This window comes from Chelonoidis abingdonii, chromosome 9 (assembly GCF_003597395.2).
Source record: "Chelonoidis abingdonii isolate Lonesome George chromosome 9, CheloAbing_2.0, whole genome shotgun sequence".
NCBI lineage: Eukaryota > Metazoa > Chordata > Testudines > Testudinidae > Chelonoidis > Chelonoidis abingdonii.
In genome coordinates, this window is record NC_133777.1 from 84,742,780 (window position 1) to 84,750,306 (window position 7,527).

The following is a 7,527-nucleotide window of genomic DNA, read 5'->3' on the forward strand; positions in this document are numbered from 1 at the left end:
ACACTCACCAGTGTATCATACAGTGTATCATGTATGATAGTCAATCCAGGACTTTCGTCTGGGAGACCTGCATTTAGGGTGGTATCATCGCCATTTTAACAAAGGGATACCAGTGGTTACTTCACTACGGAGTCAGCAGTCCTTCCAATGCTGCTTTGAGCTGACATAACGAGGTACAGCTGTACAAGCCAAAAAGGGGATTCCATTTGAAACTCTAAGGCATTCAATGACCATGCAGCAAGTGAGCAGCAGTACAGTACTATATTGCCTCTGCAAACAATTTAATGACAGCAATATGGCATTTGAATTTGTCTTATTTATCTCAATCATTCTGCACAGGAAAGACAAATGGCGCGGTGTGAATTTGTGCTGGAGCTTTGTCTTCTTTAATGTAGTTACAGATAAAGTCTCCACGTAAAAATGAATTTTCCATGACATTTGCCTGGAATGACACAGCAAACATAGAATAGATAAATATAACTTTGCTTGCATCCTGCCCTCAAGATGAAACATGTTGATATCTTTACACCTGGATTATTTTAAAAGCATCTTACCTTCAAGCACAGAAATACTCCTTACTGGGAAGAGAGAAATATGTTCTATATATCTATGTTCATGCAGTTCTGTAGACCAGATACTTTGCTGCTTCTTTCTTTTTTTTTAGTTTAGAGATGTCAGCACTCTCAGTTCCCATGGGAACCTCATCTCTGTTGCCAGCAGCAAATCCTCTGTAGAGACACTGGGATTGGAGTAGCTGTGGGCTTTCATGCATTTGGTCTATTATTACTGGCTTCTTGGTTGACAAAAAGCTTTGACTGTAAAGTTCTCACAACTTTGTGAACTTGAAGTCATCTACTCCATTTCAGGGCATTACTCTTATCAGCCACCCTCATTGTGCGTAGGTAGCTAAATCAACTGGCTTTTAACTTCCGGAGACAGATAATGAGAAATCAATCAGAAGCTGATTACAAACAATTGTGGGCCTGATTCTGCTTTCTCTACACAATTCCCAGTGACCTCAGTGGGACAGGACAGGAGTGAGCCCTATGTATGCTGCAGGAACACTTTCTAGGTAAGTTCAGTGGTGGACTGTCCCTCCAGTTCAAAGAATAGCCCATTCTTACAAGACAAAATGCCTCCTCCTGTTAAAGTCAGTGGCAAAGCTCCCCGACTTACACAGAAACAAGAACAAACTCATGGACTATAACTGTCATTAACAATACGATGAAATATTATCTGTAGACGACTGGTTAACGTCTGAGATGAACTGTGGTCCTCAACACCTCACAGTTTGTGATGGGGCACGGATGGTACTTTACAGTCCTTAATGGAATTCACTAGGCATGAAGTGGGCCCCACTGGGTTTAAGGATAAAAAGGGATAAAAACCAGCATAATTGCAAATATTTAAAAATCTATATTTTTTTAAAGAGTGGTGGTACACGTGAAATGAAGGTATGAGCCACTGACAGATACTGGAACAGTGTGGGCATTATGACAAGCTTGATTGACAGATATTCCACTGTTTGGAATTGCTGTTTCTATTCACTAAGCATTTACGAATACTCTTGCTTCATTTTGTATTGAAAGACACTGCAGATACTTTCACAAATCAGTAATTTTTGGACTGTGACCAGCACCTTGCTGATGTACAGGATGGAAGTGGTCTGGACTGGTTCTGCACAGCAACACAGTGAGGGCTGTAATACTTGGGTCTGATTCTGACTGTTGGCTTGGTGAGTGAGTACTGGGTGGTGTTTAGTAGCCTGTGATATACAGGAGGTCAGACTAGATGATCTGGTGGTCCCTTGTGAATGAGACAAGATCTCTGTACTGCATAGATATCAGGGATGCTGGAGCTGTGGGTGTGTTGAGTAGGGAATTCTGGCATTGTGAACATGGCAACGGAGGCTTGAGATTCAAATCCCACCACAGATGCACTGAGACAATGTTGTGGTCATGCAGTTTCCAGCTGATGCAGTGCCTGATCCTACAGTCTGTACACAGGCAGAGCTCCCTTTGATTTTGGTGGGAGTTCTCCTTACCAGAATGCAGGATTATGGGCAACATTGAGGAAATCCATACTCCTTTCTGGTTTTGTTACTTCCACAGACCTGCCAATGTGTTTTTTGCTTTGTTAGGCAATTCACCTAGTTATTTGAGTGTACTGAAGCTTCCCGCTTAAAGTCCTTTGCCTAGGTGAGTGCTTCCTAATGGAAGATAAGTTAGGGCACTCTGCAGTGTGAGTATGGAGAGTGGAACCTGGTCCTTGTCCCTCTCAGTGCTAAGAGTCACTCATGCAGGAGTTAAAATGCTACTGCAGCTGGCTGCCCACCTACGGCTGGGCTGGCTCTGGCACAGTTGTTAGAAGTTTGCCAGGTCTCAGCCCCAGCAATCCAAGAGGAATACCTTTATCCGAATGAAAGGGTCCCCTTAGTTCTGGCACCTGAGTTCTCACACTGCCGTAGCTGTGCAGTGGATGTCCTCAGAAAAAGGAAAAGAACAGTTTGACCTGCAGCCTCCTCTGCATGTTCTTGCTTTCCAAGGGGGGGTTAATATTAAATGGACCCTCAACATACCAACATTTCAGCCTTCTCTGAAAACCCCTCCCTGAAATGCTGCAGTTTGGTTACTTTTCCTCCCAACTGGCTGCTCAGAGGCGAAGTGGGATATTACTGCAGCCTTTCATTGGGAACTGGGGCTGGAAGTGTAGACTATCCTACCCTTCCCCAGCCCCAGAGGTGGGTACTGTGTCCCCTCATCCTTGGGGGAGGACCAAGGGCTTCCACCGCAGTGCAGCCATGGCAGTAGTTTGAGCAGCCCCTGCTGCTTTCCACTTGACTAGAGAGAGTCTCAACAGTTCCTGTCTCCCTCCTGCATGTCCCATCTTAACTGTGCTGAAGCCTCTCACATAGGTGAGAAAAGGATGAGGGGCTTCAAAACAGCCCTGGGTCTTTGTGCTGAGCTCTCAGATCCTTCATACCAGCTGCTTCGCGTTTCCAAATCAGAGACTTTCTCTGACACCAGGGGTCGTGTCTTAATTTGCCATGGCTGCTGCACGTGGCTTTTTGCTCGGTTGCAATGTCCCCCCACTGAAGCACTGTGCTGTGTCGTTGTGTGGGTTTTCTGCAGTGGTACAGTAAAGATTTTATTATGCAAGGGTCTAATATAGCCGTTTCTACTGACTAATAAAATACAGCGTTGCATAATGAAATCACTCCCGTTCTGCTGCAGGGTTGTGTGCCAGAGATGGAATCCCTGCAAAGTGTTATTCACTTCAGTGGACAGATACTGCAGCAGAGGAAGCAAGGGAGTCTGCAGCTCAGACTCTCCAGTGTATTTAAGGAGGAAAAATCCATTGGCTACAGCATATCTGGGTGTCTGTGGCTGTGTAAAACCTTCCCCACCACTGATCAAACATCACGGTCTGTCTGCTTGCAGTTACCCTGAAATCAAGGTAGGCCAGCACATGTGCCTGCCAAAGCCACATATAATCTTCATTGAGCTCATCCCTCTTACTGGCGATGGCCAGGAAGGAGGAATATTGCAAACCTCAGTGGTTTTGGTCCATTGATCTCTCTCTCTCTCTCTTTTTGACGCTCGAACGCCAGATCTCTTTATGCCACAGCCCTTGTTACCACCCTTCAGAAATAACACAACGTGCAATTTGGTGGGCTCAGTCTCACCGCTAGCAGACAGGTGCTTCCATCCCAACTGGCATTGGGCACAGAGAGGCCAAGTGCTGACTCGGTCCAGAGAATGAACATTTCTCACACGTGCTCTTTCTGCGCAATGGCTGAGGCACTTTAGTGGGGCCATGTGGAAAATTGTGTGTTGCCACTGAAAGCGTGTGTCGTCTTGCATAGGCCCTAAAATGACACTAAACAGCCCAGCATGTATACTCTAAAATAACTCAGTAGTGCAGGGCTGAAAACAAGTTCTTCAAACTGCATTATGTTCCCTGCAGAGGTGGAGCTTTCCTGTGCTGTCTGAACATGGCTGCCCCCATCTATGAAGTGGTTTGGCTGTGCTCTGTGAATCCAGATTTTCAAAACATGAAGGTTAATTAGTGTTTGCTTTAAGCCCTCTGGTTCATTCTTAAATCTTTCTGCTTTCAGGTTCCCTTTTGTTTTCACAAAGAGCTGGCTTTAGAACTTCATCCCTTATGGCTCCAAAATAGACTCGGATTCAGAAACAGTGAGAACAAAACTGAGGAAAGGGTTGTATCAGAGGTCTGGAGGATATCCTGTGTACACACCTGGCAAACGGAGGTGCCACTAGCTTGAGTGCCAGACCGCACCATTACATTCCCAGCTGGCTGACGCCATCCTACCAAACCTGGTCCTGCTTCCAGTGCCCTCAAATAATTTTGGTGGTTCTTTTCTGCTCCCTCTCCAGTTTTTCAGTGTGGACACAAGTGGATGCAGTGTTCCAGTATCTGTCTCAGCAGAGCTGCATACAGAGGTAAAATCACCTCCCTACTCCTGCACACTATTCCCCTGTCTGTCCATCTAGGAGCTGAAATGGCCCTTTCTGCCACAGAATCACATTGGGAGTTTGTGTTTAGCTGCTTGTCCCTGATGGTCCCTAAACCCTTTTCTGAGTCCCTGCTTTCCAGGAGACAGTCCCCAGTCTGTAGGTACGGCCTACGTTATTTGATCCTTGCATTTGGCTGTATTCAAACACATTGATCTTATTCAAACACATTGTGTTTGAATGAGATCAGGTTACCAAGCAATCCAGATCTCTCTGTATGACTGTCCTGGCCTTATCACTATTTACCATTCACCAGATTTAGCTAGTTGGAGGTCAGTGGCTTGAGAGTCTGGATGTGGGGGCTAAGGCTGGTGGGGTTCATCAGGGTAAGGGTTTGAGTGCAGGGAGCTCAGTGGGGGGTGGTCTGGGTCTAGGGGGGTCCAGAGGCAGGGGGGGTCCAGGTGCAGGGGTTAAGGTTCAGTGGTGTGGGGTTCGGGTATGGAGGCTGGGGGTTCTGGGTGTACAGAGTGAGGCTTGGTGGGGGTATCTGGGTATGGAAGGTCCAGATGCATGGGGGTTGGGTGGATGGGGGAGCAGCTCCTCATACAGTGACCCCTCCCCCCACAACTGAGGAGCAATTGGGGCAGGAAGCAGGGGAGGATGCTGAGCTCCCTGCAGCTGGGGGAGGTTTCTGGGAGTGGGTCTGACACAGCCCCAGCCACTCTTTGCAAGCGAAGAAGTCTTTTCCTGCCTCCTGTCCAGCCGGGATCAGCAGCTGATTCCAGCTCACGGTAGGAGCCACTGGCTGGGGTGTCCCCAGCCCTGCAGTGATTTACGTCTTCACCGGCTGCTCCGGGTACCTGAAGCAATGTACCCACTCAGCTTAGGAGTGGTGCATGACTTCTCTTGCAGCTGCTTTTTGCTTCCCTGTCAGAAAGTCATTTTTCTGTGGGGAAGCAAAGAAATCTGTGAGGGACATGAATTCTGTGCCCATGCAATGGTGCAAATTCCCCCAGGCGTTATATTGGACTGAGAAGTCAGTGCTTTGGCCCTGCACCTTTAGTTTGCCATTTCCTGAGCACATCTGGGCTGAACTCTAATATCCAGAATATGGCCCTCATTGTCTAGATTATCAAAGCAACCATTGCTGAAAGTGATAATGCTCTCTCTGTGTTGAAGTTTAAGAGGTTAGTGGGTGAAATTAGGATTCTAGGAATGTTTCCCTATGAAACTGTAGGTTATGATTTCACTTAAAATGAGTCCTTTATAGATTGATCATTTACAACAAAGGGCAATACAGTCTAAATGTTTAGGAAAGAAAATGATGAATTATTTCACTGCAGTTTATCCAACTTAAGAAAACTACCTCTCCCCATCCCATTTGATGTTCTATTCATCAGTAATATTTGGTGACCCAGGGGAAGGTATTACTCTGATCTGAAACAGAGCCTGTGTTCTCACTGATGTACTGAAGGTTTATGTGGGAAGGAGCTACTAATTTACATCCCCTGGGTTTTAATGGGAGGATAAACTGCTTGCTTGTATTTTGGGGAGTGATGAACATAATTAGCTGAGAACTGCTTTCTTAATACAATTACACTGGGGTATTTTCCTTCAGATGGCTAATTAATTAATTTTTGTCCATGTAAAATATCTGCCTTTGCAATAAATTAAACATGTTTTCCCATCTTCTCTGTGATTCGGCACACTCGGATTGGAATCTAAACCGTGCTCAGTTCAAAAGCTGGAGAGACAAGGGACTATCCTACTGAAACAGAGAAAAGGTGATAATATTACACAAAATAGAACATGGGAGTTTGGTAAAGTGGAATGGCAGCCTTATCTTGTCTTCCAATGCAGCTAGCACAGGACCATTACAGGGCGACTTATTGGAGTTTTAAGATAGATGTGTTGCACAATACATATACCTACCCTTTGAAACACACTGTACCTTCCCCTTAAAAACTGATTCACCTCGATAATGTGAACTCTTTATACTGCTTTATGAGGAAAATGCATATACTGAATAAAAAACAGGCACCATTGCATTGATCTTTTTAGGCTGGGATCAATAAAATGACATTAAGCATTTGCACAGTAGGTAGGGTTGCCAGTTTTGGTTGGACGTATTCCTGGAGGTTTCGTCACATGACATAATCTTTAATTAAAGATTAATCTTTAATTCCTGGAGACTTCGAGACAATCCTGGAGGGTTGGCAACCTTAATAGTAGCTATGAGATTGTGAAGGAACACTTAGCATTTAGTTTGCTAGTGTATATTAGAGAAAACATAGCTCTGCAAAGTATTGAATTCACAAGAGAACAGAAAATGTAGAACTGATCTATAAAAAGGGGAATAAGGACAACCCAGGGCATTATAAACCAGTCAGTTTAATTTTGGTATCATGAAAGATAATGGAGCAAATAATCAAACATCAGTTTGTAAGCACCTAAAAGAAAATAAGATGATAAGTAACAGTCCACATGAATTCGTCAAGAAGTCATGTCAGACCAACTAATATCCTTCTTTGACAGTGTAACAAGCCTTGTGGATGAGAGAGCAATAGATGTGATATATCTTGACCTTACTAAGGCTTTTGAAACTGTCTCACGTGACTGTCTCATAAACAAACTAGGTAACTATAGCCTAAATGAACATACTGTAAGGTAGGTGCACAATTGGTTGGAAAATCATGCTCAGAGTAATTATCAATGGTTCACACTCAAGCTGGAAGGGCATATTGAGTCAGGTCCCGTAGGGATCTGTCCTGGGTCCAGTTCTATTCAATAGCTTTATAAGTAAGTTGGGTAGTGGCATAGAGAGTACACTTACACAGTCTGCAGATGATACCAAGCTGGGAGGGGTTGCAAGCACTTTGGAGAACAGGATTAAAATTCAAAATGATATGGACAAACCGGAGAAATGGTTTAAAGTAAATAGGATGAGATTCAATAAGAACAAATGCAAAGTACTCCACTTAGAAAGGAACAATCGATTGCATATGTACAAAATGGGAAATGACTGCCTACGAAGGAATACTACAGAGAAGGA